General features: G+C 40.5%; 1 long non-coding RNA gene across 2 annotated transcripts; it reads right to left on the reverse strand.

Annotated features, from left to right (window-relative positions):
- Nucleotides 1–4,413: 4,413 nt before the first annotated feature.
- LOC149316938 (uncharacterized) lies at nucleotides 4,414–15,610 on the reverse strand. 2 transcript variants are annotated; one of them, XR_016280550.1, is made up of 6 exons: nucleotides 15,501–15,610; nucleotides 14,408–14,454; nucleotides 11,944–12,002; nucleotides 11,290–11,421; nucleotides 9,125–9,201; nucleotides 4,414–4,591 (listed from the first exon to the last, which is right to left on the reverse strand). It is a non-coding gene; the product is annotated as an uncharacterized LOC149316938 (long non-coding RNA). The 2 variants fall into 2 exon arrangements; XR_016280551.1 differs by lacking the exon at nucleotides 15,501–15,610 and adding an exon at nucleotides 15,142–15,486.
- Between the last annotated feature and the right edge of the window lie 303 nt (nucleotides 15,611–15,913).

Below are 15,913 nucleotides of genomic sequence, written 5' to 3' on the forward strand. Positions count from 1 at the left end.
GACAGGGGCTCCCGCTCTGCAATCCAGCTCTATGGCTAAAAGGTCACTTTCCAGCCTCCCAGCCAGTACAAGTACTGTATTCGGAGGCTGCCCTCTTGTGGCCATCCGGTCGAATCTCATCACACTTTGCTTTGCCAGATCTGCTTTGAGGCACAATAGCCATCCCAGGCTGCATCCTCACTGCAGAAATAATCTGGTTTGACACCAGGTTAACTGCCCTGGCTCAATGCAATGGACATCTGGGGATTGTAGTTTTCTGAGGCACTTAACCTTCTCTGACAGAGTTCTGGTGCCACGACCAACTATAATTCCCTGAATTCCATAGCCTTGAGCCATGACAGTGAAAGTCGTGTCAAACTGGATTATTTCTGCAATGTGGATGCAGACCACCAAACCTTTTCAGGGCAGCCTTGCTGGCCATTAATACTGTTCCCTGTGTGACCCTGAGTCTTAAGGCCAAGGGAAGGATCTCAGGGTCATGGGTTGAAATGTTTATATTTACAATAAAATATACTTTCAAGCCATCATATTTCCCCTCACCATGTACGGATGTGAGAGCTGGACTGAGATGAAAGCCAACAGAAACAAAATCAGCTCATTTGAGATGTGGTGCTGGAGAAAAGTGCTGAGAATCCTGAGGACGACCAAGAAGACAAACACACGGATCCCTGAACAAATCAAAGCTGAACTTTCCCTGGAAGCCATGATGATCCAATTCAGGCTGTTGTACTTTGGCCACATCATGAGAAAAATGAATAATTAGAAAAGGCAATAATGCTAAGCAACATAGAGGATAGTAGAAAGAACGCCAGCATGGCATAATGGTTTCAGTGTTGGACTACAGCTCCAGACCAGGGTTCGATTCCCAGCTTGGCCATGAAACCCACTGGGTGATCCTGGGAAAGTCACATGCTCTCAGCCTCAGAGGAAAACAATGGCAAACCTCCTCTGAACATATCCTGCCAAGAAAATCCCATAATAGGTTTGTCTTAGGTTCACCCTAAGTCAGAAATGTAGAAAGAGAGCGACCATATGCCAGACGGCTGGACTCAAGAGGCCATGGGCCTGAACCTGCAGGACTTAAGCAGATCAGTGGAGTCTGTGCAACCATGACTGATACTTAATGACATCACTAGAGGTCTCTATATTGGACATTATGGGAAGCATATGCCGATGAAAGGTGATGGCCCTCATAGCTGTAAACTGAGAGGGAAAAAAGGAAACAAATCATTCTGGAGTGGTGCAAATACAATTCTTAGGATGGAGGGTTCTTTGTAATCTCAGAGGAAGAAGCCAAATTCCATTTTTCTTATACAGGAATACCACCATGAATGGAGTTGATGTGTTTCTGGGCATTTCTTTAACAGAAAATTTAGTACCAGTGGCAGAAATAACATGGAAAGAATAAGTTCTTGAAGTCCAGTAAAAGAGCAGTGCAACATGGTACATCAAACTTTACTCAAAACAGTACATACGTTTGAAATGCCTAGTTCAGGTAACCTGTGCATAAGTAAACAAAAAACATTTCTCAAACTTTCTGGAGACCAATTGAAAGTGACTTTTCTTGCTTGTCCCATTTTGGTGCCCACTTATCAGAGTTGTTTGTATTAAAACATTCTAGGAGTAACTGGTGAGCCAAGATTCATCTACTTTCTTCTTTTCTTTCTGTTTCGCTGTTCACACATGCTGAGGTGTCTAGAGGCAGCTACTCTTTCCCTTGCCAGTTGCAAGCACAGTTACTTTAGGACAGGCTAAAGCAGAATCCCATTCTTTCCCAGCTCAAGCTTTCTTGCACTGTTTACTCCAGAGACACTATTGCAACTCAGAACTAAAGGTCTGCATTTCCCTAGTGCTCCTTCATCATCTCTTGCAATCCTGATATGACTTTTAAAAATCCAGCTAGATAAAGGAAAAAAGGGCATTAAAAAAAAAACTTTGTACAAAGGAGCTTGTCAGAGGCTTTGCTGATGTCTTTACATCCCTATGTAGATGCTGTGACCACAACACTGCCACTTTCTTTCCCCCTATCTGCTATTGCACTATTTTGCTTGATGAAATTTCAAAAGCTAGCACCTTTTAGTTGCCTCTGCAAAGGTGTCACCACGGGATGGATTCTAGATTTTGTCATCCCCCCCCCCACACACACACACAATGAGAACAGTTGGGGGATTCCCCACTACTCCTTGTACAAAACAAGAGCAGAAACATTTGGCTCTCTAGATTTTTTTGGGCTGCAACTCCCATAGTCCTTGGCTAGAACTTCAGGGAACAGAAGTCCCAAAAGGCAGTGGAATAGGCATCCCCACTCCTAACTTAAAGGCATTTGTTTTGACTCTCCAAGAAAAACAGAAGCTATCAATATCTCAGTACTTTTCAAGAAGAGTAGATTTTGCTAGATCTAGGCCAAAGAGCCTGAGGTTTTTAAAAATATCAATGCAGTGCAAGAAAAAAGTTCACCCCTTCCCTCCCCCCGCCCTTCTGAATAAACCCTCTTCATGGTAGGTCAATGCACACATAAATAACAAATGGAATTACTATACCCTTTATCTCCAGAAAGAGGTTGCACAAATAAGGTGTATGCATAATCTCATTATATCACATGGAACAGCCTCTCTAGAAGCCTAGTGTATGTACAAAGCAGGTTGCTACTACATCTAGTAAAGAGCAATGCTCGAAGTAGTATCAAAATAAAAAAGTGTGATAAACTGGGCTCACAGGCAAGCTAATGTTTGATAAATATTGGATACGTGAACTAGCCCTCTGACTTGGATAGTTAAAGTAAAATCAAACACTTATCTAGACGAAGTTGGTCGATACATCTGGTTTCAGAACCTTTTTTCGCAGGTTCCAACATGGAACAGATGGTAGCTATTTTTCTAACTAAAGAAGGCATTCAGGGTCTCTTTCCCTTGACACCAGGACTTCAACAGTAGCACTTAAGTATTCTGCTCTCACCTCCTGCTAAGGCTTATGTAGAATGTGTGTCATTTTAAAGCTATAGCAGATTTCCTGCGGCTTACTCGTCTGTAAAAAAATAGTATTTAAAAAATGCTGATAGTGCTTGATGCATGCAAGAAATGGTTTAGCTTTAGCCTATCCAGTCTATACATTGTTTGTTCACGTACTGCACTTTTCTAAGAGCACCAGAATGCTAAATGCTACACCATTCCTGGCAGTTTTCATTTCTGCCTAAATCTTTCCCTAATCCCAATTTGTTTGTTCTAGTGTAACTAAATTCTGATTACATTTATTTGATATTTGTGGCTTCTACTATGCTTTTGCTGCTGCTTTTTATTATTAAATATTTTGAAAGCTTCTTGGCTTCATGATTGTTTTATCCTGCTCATTTATGTATGCTGCCCGGAGAGCTTCAACTATAAGGCTACTCATAGATGCATTAATCTGAATAAATGAAGCCCTTTAAGCATAATGCAGTCCCACTTACTTAAAAAGTCTATCGTATCCTGCTATCGCACCTGCTCCATTACTGACTAGGGATGCACAGTCAGCCTGCTTACACCCATTACTAAACAACATTCTCGGCCTCACACTTAAAAGGAAAATAATGTTTCCACAGATTTACTAAGTTCAGCTTCGGCCTCTTACATCATAACAACATACATCAGTGCACTTTAGGAACCACTGAACTAAAAGCTTATTTAGTGAGTTATAGTACACTCTTAACATGTTTACATTTGGTGATGGTGAGGTATGAAACAATGAGGGATTTATTCTAACTATAAGCTCACCTTTGAAGTTCTGTTGTTCTCCCCTGTGGAACTGTGTGCACAGGTTAGATTCTCAAATTCTGGAGAATGCTTACATTGCACAAAACACTGCTTCTGTTTTCAACTTGTCTCCAAAGGATTTCTAATGAACAGGCTCTGAGGGAATGGGGCTTTTTAAGTGATTCAGATGACAGCTTCGGGCCCAGTTCTCTTTTCCATGCTTTTCTCCATAATCCACTCATATTAACTGGTCTCTCTGCTACTTTTCCTCATCTTTTCAATTCATCTCCAGTTAAGATTGAGGCCAATTTCACATGAGATACGACAGAGAAAAGCATGGCATTGAGGAAAGTCTGCAAAGAGACAAGGAAGTGACTTTCGTGTATCTCAAGAAGCATAAAATTCTAGAATGCACTTCAACTGAGGAACAAGAGGCTTTCTGCTTCACTCTACTTTCAAACCAAGGCTGGCATCCTGCTAGTGAAATACATAGGCATAAGTTCTACCCTCGTCATCAAAGGCTTCAGCATCTACAGGAAAGTGTTCATATGTATGTACTGGAACAGGACAAAATGCACGCCACTTGGGAAAATTTGGTTGTTCAGTGCTTGCATTTTTCTAGCAATGGGAACGAAAGCATTATAAAAAAAAAATAGGCACTATTTGAAAAAGTTTATTAGTTCTTTAGTTACAACATATTCCACAGCTATGTAGCACATTGAAAAGCCTTTATTGTTTAAAAGTACATAACATACATGTGCAATGTTTTAAGTACTTTTACAAACTGTCTAGCAGTCCAGCTGATCTTGTATCTTCTGTCCAGAGCTTGAACAAGCTTGAAAGACATGAGACTGAAAACGAACCTGGAATGATTTAAAGGCACATTAAACCTATACACATACTTCTCAACTAGAAAGCTTAGAATTATGAATAATGTGACAAACTAAACTTTGGATCCAGAATTATTGGAGAAAACTTTGCTCACAGGTTGATTCCACTGAAGAAAGATGGAGTGGGGAGGGAGAGGTGAGTTTTACTGACTCTTCTTTTCCCTTGGAGTATTCTGTAAATTTGCTCTAGAGCTGTATAACCTTTACAAATAGTGTAAGAAAGGGGGAAATAAATGAAAAGTATCTTCTTCTCTCTTCAAATAGGAATGCCTTTTGACTGGCCCTTGATGAAAAGAGAAGGAGTCTTTCCATATGCAAAAAGGCAACTCTGGATCTAACTCGAACAGCTGATAGATTCTGAACTGATAAATTTTGCAGTATTTTATACAGAACATTAGTCTTGGTCCAAATTAGGAACATGTCTAGCTAAAAAGAAGTCAGTAATTTCATTTACTGCTTATGTAATACTGCTTCAACTGCTACTTCAAATTAATATGGGGAGAAAGCATCCAAAAGAAAAAAAATCCTGAAAGTTGTTATTCATAAGACAAAATGTTTTTTTTTACCAGAGCTTTAATTTGTCTCCTCAAGACACTGTCATATTGGAAGACTGTATAATACAAAATCATTTCAGTATATATAATTAAAGCCAGGCCTTCAGTCAGTATATAGCATTTTAGCTCTATGAATGTAAGCAGAGCAATGTATACTGGCTGAAGGTCTAGTAGCCAAAGTATTGGTTAATGCAGTTTTTAAAAGTTACATTTTACTGTACGAGTTTCTATAGCAAGGGTAAGGAAAGTGTGGCCATTTTTGTGGCCCCACAGCCCCCCTCATTTAAAAAGTTCTCAAAGGTATAGTGGTATGAGGTGTAGTGGTTCCCCTAAGGTCCCCTTAGGGGCTAATACAGCCCCCCTAACCCCGCTATTGCTGGCTCACCCTATTATAGGGGCCCTGTTAAATAACAAGCATGGCTTACTGAAATTGTGTCATTAGAGATCTACTGATTTACTCTCCAATGCAATTCTAGAAAAGAAATGCAGGGAAAATACACAAAAAAAGGATACAACAAGAAAGGTTACACTTTGCATGACAGTATTACTGCAGTATTTACGCAGGAATGTTTCTAAAGAAGAACAGCAGAATATGGTTTAATCCTTTTAGTCTCTGTTACAGGATTCATTCTTTAGACTGCCTAATGTAAACAAGTTGTCACTTATTAATCTTCTGACAAAACAAAAGAGGAAGAAATGTGCACAACAGCTCTGAATCTACCACAAATATATATTTTAACAAAGATATCAGAGTAATGGCAGAGCTCACAACAGAATTATATTTTTATGCCATTTACTAAAGCTAAGCTTTTCTCTCTTGTTCCAGTGTGGTTCTGCCCAAGATTGCAGTTTTAGGCAGAAGTTACTCAACACCTTCATATTTTTGCCAGAATAAGACAGCATGGTCCAGCTTCTAATCCATTTCCTATTCATTTATGCCTAATGTATCTATTCAAAACATTTTCAATGAAATGACACATCAGGAAAGCATTAATCTCAGGACAATATACATCAGCTACTTATAATCACAGAAATAAAATTGGAGTGGAGAGCAATTTTCCTAACACTCATCTTATTTGACACTATGGAGAATTCCTCCCCTTTGAGTGTTGCACAGGCTATGGTTATATATTAAGCCACAGATAAAAGGTCTGAAAAAAATGTACTGACCATCTTCTCCTGCCAAAGTCATTTATTTATGCTGGGCAGATCTATTTCCTGGCTGGGACAGAGGAGGATTTCCCTGAACCTGTGCTAAAGTAGAGATACTGGAAGCAACCATATGTACTAGCTATGTTTGGTGACAAATAAGCAACATTCCCAGTATTGAACATGAGATAACATCAGTTTAACATGAGATTAAGTTACGGAGGTCATTAACACAGCAGAAGACAATTTGACTTTAAAATGTCAGCGTTTAAATCGGTTCTTCAATCTGTGGCAATCCAGTTTCCACTTATGGCAATGATCAATTTTGCCTCAAGACTGACATACAAAGAAAAGCATTTTGGATAATAAAATAAATGAATACACTCTCAGACCAGAACTCACCCCCCCCCCCCCCCCGGAGACAGAATTCAAATGCAAAAGCCAACATTATACTAGACAGCATTTGTGGAAATAAATTTTCGTTAAGAATAATCAAAACATTAGATTTTAAAGCAATATGAATAATTAAACCCAACCTAGCTCTTTTTTTGTAGTGTTGGATCCAGACTAATGTTTTAATCTTACAGAAATGGGATTAAAAGGTAAAACAACCTGCCACATGACCCCAGTCAGCTTCCATATTGGCTAAGCAAGGGACAGAGTGCTCCACAGCCCTACAAAGACAACTGAGCTCGCGAAGCAGCTTATTCTTCAATGCTGTTCAGTTGTTTGCTGAGTACAGGCAACGGGGAGGTAAAGGTCTACATATATTTTGTTCTATCATAAAGCAGCTGTATAGCATTAAACACAGAGCGATGTGTGAGTGAAGGAAGGACTGTGTGCATACACAGAAAGCTCTCTTCCAGTCAGTGCTTTAGTGTCCCAAACTGAGGGTTTGGGATATGTAAAATACAAAAACAAAAACCTATTACTAACTATCTGGAATATATTGTAACATGAATTACCAGAGATTTAAAGGAACACCAATGACAAGTGTGATCAAAATAATCAAACTGCTAGAAACTACACACCTTGATTAGTTAGGTAATTATAGAATCTAAGGATCAAACACTCCAGATCTGGCCAGAAGAAAAACTTTCTAGACATATTGTTGGTGTGCATTCTAGGCTGCCATCTATATTACAATATATATTCAAACTCAACTGTGGACTAAGTAATCTGCTACCACTCAACTATTTTGAACATGCATTACCAGAGGTAACATGCATTACCAGACATTTAAAGGAACACCAATGACAAATGTGATCAAAATAATCAAAATGCTAGAAACTGCACACCTTAATCAGTTAGGTACAGTGCGACTGCGCCATGCGTGGATGCATTTTACACTGCTTCCAGCTTACGCAAAAGCCGCGTGAGGAGGGAAAGTGGTGTGTGCGCCCATGGGGCACGCGCGCCGCTCTGCCACATGCATGTGCCCCATTATTTCCTATGGGGCTCGAGCATAGGCAGATTTTCCCTTACATGGGGGGATCCAGAACGGACCTCAGCGCAAGGAGAGTAATTACAGAATCTGAGGATCAAACACTCCAGATCTGGCCAGAAGAAAAACTTTCTAGACATATTGTTGGTGTGCATTTTAGGATGCCATCTAAATTACAATATATATTCAAACTCTACTGTAGACTAAGTAATCTGCTATCACTCAAATATTTTGAACTCCATCTTCTCACATGACCAACAGTAAGGAATTATGGAAGCAGTGGTTCAAAACATATGGAGACCAGTAGGTTGCAATGGATGGATATGTACATTTTTTTAAAAAACAAGTGAATAGCTGGGGCCATGACCTATTTGGTAAATGTGCCTTCAAGTTGCCTTTTGACTAATGGTGTCCCCATGAATTTCATAGAGTTTTCACGGGCAGGAAAAATTTATAGTTTTGTCTGTTCCTTCATCTGAAATGTAGCCTGTTATTTACTTATGTTCATGTACTGCATCTCTAGCAATCAAATCATCAGGGTGGGTAACATCCTGCTTCAAGAAAGTGTTTAAACAATTAAAATGGGCAGAAGGCTTGTACCCCCTAATAAAAGCACAACATTTTAGGTACAAGGTGAACCTTCTTAAGAGGTAAATCTAGAATCCTGCCTTAAAACACCAGGAACTGATTTATTTGTGATCTTATATTCTAAGTGGAGAAAATAAGACATCTAAAAGACTATAAAGTATTTTCATTCCAATGTAAAAAAACATATTGCTGCAACTAGTTAAGAAGTAGCTTAATAAACCAGCTAGCATTGATGTCAAGGCCTAGTGTAGTTATAACCAAGATAACAATGAAGCTATGTCTGGATTATATCATATCATACTGGAAGTGTAAGGCCACATGCTAAGTTAGTTCCCAATAGAAAGATTTGTCCTTACACTGATGACTTATTAATGCTACATTGTGTCAGAGGTGCATGTTCGAACCCCACCCTCTCTACTCCCAGCTTCCCTGTGTTCCTGGACAAATTCTGCAAATAATCCATAATAGTAAAGTGTATGGGAGAGTCAAGCATGAAGAAAATGGAGCTGAAGTGGTGTCTCGCAGCTTCTCTACAAGCTTAAAAAAAGATGTCAAACTAGAGATATAGAAAATGAGTCTTATTACTATACTTCCCAACTTCTACCTTTCCATGTGAAACTTACAAGAGTTTTCATTTATTGAAGTCTGAATTTACAGTATGGACAGTCTAAAAAAAAAGATTTATTACCTCAATGAAAACAAATTCATAACTTCTGCAATTTTTACAAAAAAGATTATTCAGGGAAAGTGGTATGTTAAAGAATTACTTGCCTTCAGGGTTTTTTCAACTTGTCTTTTCTTTTTTCTTCTTTGGAATCTGGCTTAGGCCTTGCTGATCGGGCAAATTGCTGAGATTTTTATTAAGAAAAGGAAGAGAAGCAAGTGATTGCAACTGTGATTCACCAACAACAGAGAATGTGGAAATAAAATACTATGGAAAATTATGACACTTCCCAGTGCATAACTACTATCTTAGTCATTTATTACAAATAAAAAAAAACTCATCATTTTTAGAACAAATTGTTCCACAGCTTGACACAATCTAACACTACTTTGGTCTGTTAGACTTCCAAAGATAATTTGTTTTGCAAAGAGATATTACAGAAGGCTGTCAATATTAGTGGGCTTGCCATCCATGAATTTAACCATCCGCAGAAGGCAATCCTTGTTGCTTTCAGTGGGGGCATGTGCACACATCCATGTTAGTGGCTGCACACATGTTTGAAATCAATGAGGGCTTGAGGTACCATGTTTTTCTTTTTCCGGGGGGGGGGGGGGGGGGGGGGAAATCCAGAACAAATCCTCCGTGGATACACAGGGAAGACTGTATGTTGATACAACCAAAATTAGTAGAACAGCACTTCTGATTTATTAACTGAATGATTCAATGATTATGGTCCAGGCTATTTTAAGTTATTATGTAAATAATATTATGTAAATAATACTGCCTCTATAAGAAAGAAGAACTGGATTTTTGGAGACATGACTAATAACTTCTCGTAATGACCATATAACACGGGTCTTGAAGTCCCTTCACTGGCTGCCAATTAGTTTCTGGGGAGGTACAAGGTGTTGATTACCTTTAAAGCCATACATGGGACCAGAATACTTAAGGGGTCACCTTCTCCTGTACACACTGTACACACTAAGGTCCTCAGGAAAGAACCTACTTCAGCCGAAAAAATCTAGACTGATTTCAGTAACCCAGAGGGCCTTCTCTACTGTTGCTCCCAAGCTATGGAATGACCTGCCAGAGGAGATATGTCATATTTCCACTCTTGCAGCCTTTAAGAAGCTGAATCTCTTCTGGCAGGTCTTCCTAACTTAATTCCTCTCCCCGCATACTATGATCTATGTCGGTTGCCTACCTATTATTTCCGATTTTTAAATTATTGTATTTAACTGTTTTTAAATTGTGTAATTGTAATTTTAGTATTGGGAGGAGGGTTGGGAAGGGACTAAATTTGGATTTTATTATATTCCATATATTTTTACTATTGTAACATACGCGGATTCCTCATGATTGGGCAGGCTATAAATAAATAAGTTGTTGTTGTTGTTGTTGTTATTGTGGAATGACTTGTTTGTTAATATGTCAAACAAACTATGCTCCTAATTCAATGTACATTTACATTTTGAAAAGGGATCTTGCAGCACCTTTGAGACTAAATGAAAGAGAGACGTTATTAGCATGAGTTTTCATAGACTTGAGCCTACTTCTTCAGATGTATGTGGTGGAAGTAGGCACAAGTCTATGAAAGCCCATGCGACCAGCTTCTTTCTTTCAGTTTGTCCCAAAGGTGCCACATACTGCATACTGGTTTTCCAGACTAACATGGCTATGTCTTTGAATTCATTTGTATTGTGTAATGCATACAATCAGAAGCAAAAGGAGTGAGACTATATTGTAAAGTGTTTAACACACAAACTACACAAGAAGTGTTAATGTATATTTCATTACAAGGCAAACAAAAAGTAATTTAAGACTGTGAAACACTGATGGGCTCTCAAAGCAATCTCAATCACTCCTAAAAAGACCTGTCATTAGAAAGCTGCACACAGAGTTTTGGACCTATCTTAGAAGTCTTTAACTGGTGTCAGGTCAGACTATTTGAACATTAGGGGGGAAGGCACATTGCATGGCCTTTTTAACTCCTTTTCCCTATTTATACATGTGTTTACTATTCATAGGCAGACTGTATCAGCTCTTAACACTGCAAGACTCCTGAGAGATATAAACACTAGAGAAAACTGATTTTTCAAGAGCTTTGAAGTACTAAATGGATGCAAGGTATTAACAAAATGGATGCAAGGTATTAACTTTCAGAACGGTGTGCTTTCCAAGAAGAGATTCCCCAATACATACAAGGAGATGATCCAACCCACCTTCAGATGGCAACATTTAAATAAAAAGAAAGACCTTCAGGAAAGGATACAACCATCATGGGCTTGTCAAACAAAACATATCCATTTACTTCCTTCAAGGCTTTTGCAGCTGCTTTCTCATCAGAAAACCCAATAAATGCTTGTCCTTTCTGCGGCCTTCTTTCATCAAGCATATATCAAACCTAGGATAAGTCAACAGACACAGGGTTCTTTATATGTCCATTAAGTACCACAACAGATCATTCATGTAAACAGGCCACAGTGATGATTCATTAAATCATTTTCTTGGAATAGAAGCAGAGCCAACAGAACTTTCTTCTAGTCAGAAACAAATTCACACTGTCCACACCAGTTTCCCAACAGATGAGTGATGGAATAAAAAGTCTGTGGATTCAAAGGATTTTTCAACAGATTCAGTGGTTATTTACCTTCCATGCTCTTCTCCTCAGGTATTTTCCCTGAAACACACTACAACTCCCACAAACTGTAAAAATACTCCAAAAGTAATTCAATGCAAATGTTGATTTTTTTTTTAACCACTGGGATAAGGGTTAAACAGATAAAGAAAATAACTTTTACAGATAAAGAGTTAAACAGATAAAGAGAAGAAAGTAGGAGAAATATGTGAAGTTCACAAATGTATCACAGCCCAAGTAACCAACCCTAGTCCAACCTATTCAAAAAGTCATAGAGCCATTACTTACATTATTCGTTCAACCTCTGATGAAAAATAAACATATCTTCCAAAAATAAACTTCAAGTCCTGGAATGAAAAAACAAGCTTGTAAAGAAAAGCTAGCAGAGTCCTAGACAAATTAAGCAAAATTATTTTTGAGCAATTCCTACTTACTTTTTCCTGAACCTGTTTAGAGAGATTCTTCACATATATTCTACAATTTGGATCACCAGGCTCATAGTTCTTGAAGACAGGGAGGGAGGTTCCTGGGGGGGGGGGGGGGGATGGTGCAGCGTGTTTCTTTTTTTAAAAAAAATTGACAGCTTCTGCACACTGTTGCATTTGCATAGGTTCACGGGGTGGGAGAGTCATAGATGCCATTGGGGGATTCTTCCCTGGCATGCATGAATCCATGGGTGCCGTGGGGGGGATTCTTCCATGCATGCCAGGAAAGCATCTCCCCGAGGCACCCATGGATCCATGCATGCCAGGGAAGAATCCCTCCACAGCACCCATGACTCCCCCCATGAATTCATGCAAATGCAACGATGTACAGAATCTGTCAAAGTATTTTTAAATATTTAAATACACACACACACACACACACACACACACACACACGCCACACCATGTCCCCCCAAGGACATCCCCCGAACTTCACGTACCTCTGGCCCACAGGGTAAAAGGGAACCAATTCATCGACAGAAGCAGAAAATAGCTGCGTGGTGATTTAAATAGATCACTTTGACAGCGCTGGAAATTTGAAATCACAAAGAGCTCCACAGAACCACAAGCATTGAGAGGGAACAAAGAATGCTTGGCCAGACCTTTGGGTATGTTCCACCCTTCTGCCCACCCTCTGCCCATTGCCCCTCCTTCCTTGATGCCCCAAATCTGATTGGGAGCGTGTTCACATTTGTGACAACTCCGTATTCAAAAGAACTCGCTCTTGCGGACTTGTGTCGATTCACCCCGAACACACTTATGGTTGTAATCGGCTCCAGTGTGAATGAGGCACCTATAATCCGGTTTGCAAACCGAGTTAAATCGAATGAGGCCAATCTCTTCCCCCTAATCTTTCTTAATGTTTCAGTAATGCCAACATTAGCATTTCACAAGTGCAGGGCAGAATATCTACAGCTTTCTGACACACTTTGTCAGTTCTTTGTGAAGAACTGAATCTTCTGTTTCCCTAATGATTACTTAATGATATACCCTCCCTTCAAAACAATTTCTTTTAAAAAAAGCAACTCTACTGGAATTGCAATAAAAAATTGAAACTAACCTTTGTGTATGACATCTTGTTTGCTGGAAAAAAGTTTCTCACCTTTCAAAGAAGTACCTCTACTTTTTTCTGGCAAAGCTAAAATTTAAGTGTCTGATTCTTTATAGAAGAATATGTATGCGTGCTCTCAACCTCCACTTTTTCCAGTGGGTCATACAAATGACAATAATCTTAATATTTTCCTTTAATACAGTGGGCCCTCAGTATCCATGGGGAATCCATTTTGGATTCCACAGCTGACACCAAAATCCACAGATGCTCAAGTCCTACTGTCCTCAATAGTGGTGCAGCCACCACTGGGGACAATGGGACTTTGCCAACCTGCCCTCCCAAAGCCTGCCTCCCTGTGGAAGGTGGTTGCCTCACTCCTCCTCCACCACCACTGCCACTCTTTCTCCTCATTCCTCCTCTTACCCCCATCACCCCACCATCTCTTCCTCCCTCCTTCCTCCTCCTCTTCTCCTCCGCCATCACCATCACTCTTTCTTCTCTTCCTGCTCCTCTTCCTTCTTCCTCCTCCTCCTCTTACCCCCGCTACCGCTGCTCTTTTTCCTCTCTCTTCTTCCTTGCTCCTCCTCCTCTTTCTCCTTCTCCTCTTACCCCCGCCGCCTCTGCTCTTCCTACTCTTCCGCTACTGCTCTCCCTCCTCCTTCTTCTTCCTTCTCCCCCTCAATGTGGCTGCCACCGCCTCTTCCTCCTCCCTCATCTTCCCTCCCTTGCTTCCGCCTCTTCTTCTGCCTCTTCCTTCCTTTTCTTTCCAACACCTCCTCCCATGTTGGCTTGCTGTCCACGGATGCTGAAATCCACAGATGGCAAGTCTGCGGATATGGAGGGTGGACTGTATTTTTTTCCCCAGAGACAGTTGTGTTAATCTGCTTCAGTATAAAAGGAAGGGAAGAGGGAACAGGAGTCCTGGAGCATCTTTGACACTAACAGATTTTAGCATGAACCTTTATGGATTGCAATCTGCTTCCTCAGAATGTGCTGATAAGAGCACAATATTGCAGCCTTAGGTATAAATGCAGTTATATTGTTGAGGATAGGATTGGAGTGAAACTGTATACATAAAAGGACAATTTTACCCACTATCCTTATTCAAAGAGCTGGTTGAATATAAACCTTTAATACTGTATGTATTGAGAAATGTATTGACCTACAGTCATCAAAAAATCAAAATGAAAAAAAAATAAGTAACAATGATACATACTTGGGCTGTTGCATTTTCATCGGGGAAAGTAGCAAAAGTGTATGTTTCTGGAAAACAAGTCAAACGTAGATTCGTTAGCACAAACGCTTTTAATACCTAAAATACACAGTACACTGTACTGGAGAATTTCTGAGTACCAACAGAAATGAAGCAAGGGACATAATCCCACCAAGCAGATGCCTGTTAGAATGGAAGCAAACAAGACGACGGAGGACCAAAGCAGAATTCCTTCCTTCTGGTGCATGGACCGGACGGTTTATCTTCTAGGCGACAGTAGCAATTCCTCAGCCAAAAAGAACCACTTGTAGACTTGTTAGCAACACATTTTAACTTGTTCAACCACAGCCCCAATGGACTCTAGTGGGAAGGGCATCTGCTGCTTTATCATGCCCCCCTTGCGATCATCTAGACTCCTACATGGTTTTTAGGATCGACTGCTGAGCCAAATTGCAGGGTTTTGTTTGTTTTTGCCTATGTTTTGAATTGCCCTCTACTGAATTTCTTTTCATTTGTTCAGCTTTCCATTCCATTTTAAATCCATTATCACCCTCACACGCCTCCTAAACCATTCGCTGTCTCTTCTTATATTAGATCATCCAACTCTTATGCCATCCTTTCATCTGAAGCAGGGGGAAGGCAGCATCATGAGCCCAGAACATAACTGTGTTGTATTCTACCCAGAATCTAAGGTCATCTTAACCAACTTGAGCTGCATTTTCCAACATTATTATTACCTGCACGACAGCAAGCAAAGTTGAAAGAAACTGCACTTTGTGGAACGCATTTTAGTATTTTGTATTGTAATAGTTATACAGAGCAACAAACTCAGCTCCCAGAATTCCATAGCAAAGAGCCAGACAACAGAGTTAAAGCGGGGCCAAACCGGGTCATTTCTCCAGTCTGGATGCAGGCTATGGCTCCTCTCCTCTCCTCTCTCCCAAAGAGCTTCCCTACCAGCCTGCCATGGTCGGACAGGACTTGGACCGACGAGGCCCTGAAGTGCCTGAGGAGATCCTCCTCCTCTGCCGCCATCAAGATGGAAGGCAGGCGTCGCACCAAGAGAATGCAGCTGCTCCTCCCGGGCCTCAGCTACCTGGAAATCTCCTCAGCGCTGGGCGCCGCCATTTTGTAGAGGTCGCCCAGGCGACGGAGGTGACAACGCGCATGTGCCTCCGGCCGCCAGCTCCATTGGAGGAAAAATCTCGCGAGATTTCGCTGCGTCCGAGGACACCTCCCTAGAAGAAGGCGACAAAATCTCGCGACAATAGAGACACTGAAGCCCAAAAAGGAACTTAAGGTGTAATCTAAAGCAGTGGTGGTCCCCAAACTGTGCCCGGCTTTAAGAGAATTTTGGACTTCCTCTCATAGAGGCCTCAGCCATGTTGGCCAATAGCCTGGGATTCTGGGAGGTGAAGTCCACAATCCCTTAAAGGGCACAATGTGGGGGGACCTACACTGCTCTAAAGTGTGGAAATAACACAATGTGACACCGCTTGCAGTGCCATG

The sequence above is a fragment of the Sceloporus occidentalis genome, unplaced genomic scaffold, assembly GCF_023333645.1.
Source record: "Sceloporus occidentalis isolate IW3139 unplaced genomic scaffold, rSceOcc1.0.p SCAF_3, whole genome shotgun sequence".
Lineage (NCBI taxonomy): Eukaryota > Metazoa > Chordata > Lepidosauria > Squamata > Phrynosomatidae > Sceloporus > Sceloporus occidentalis.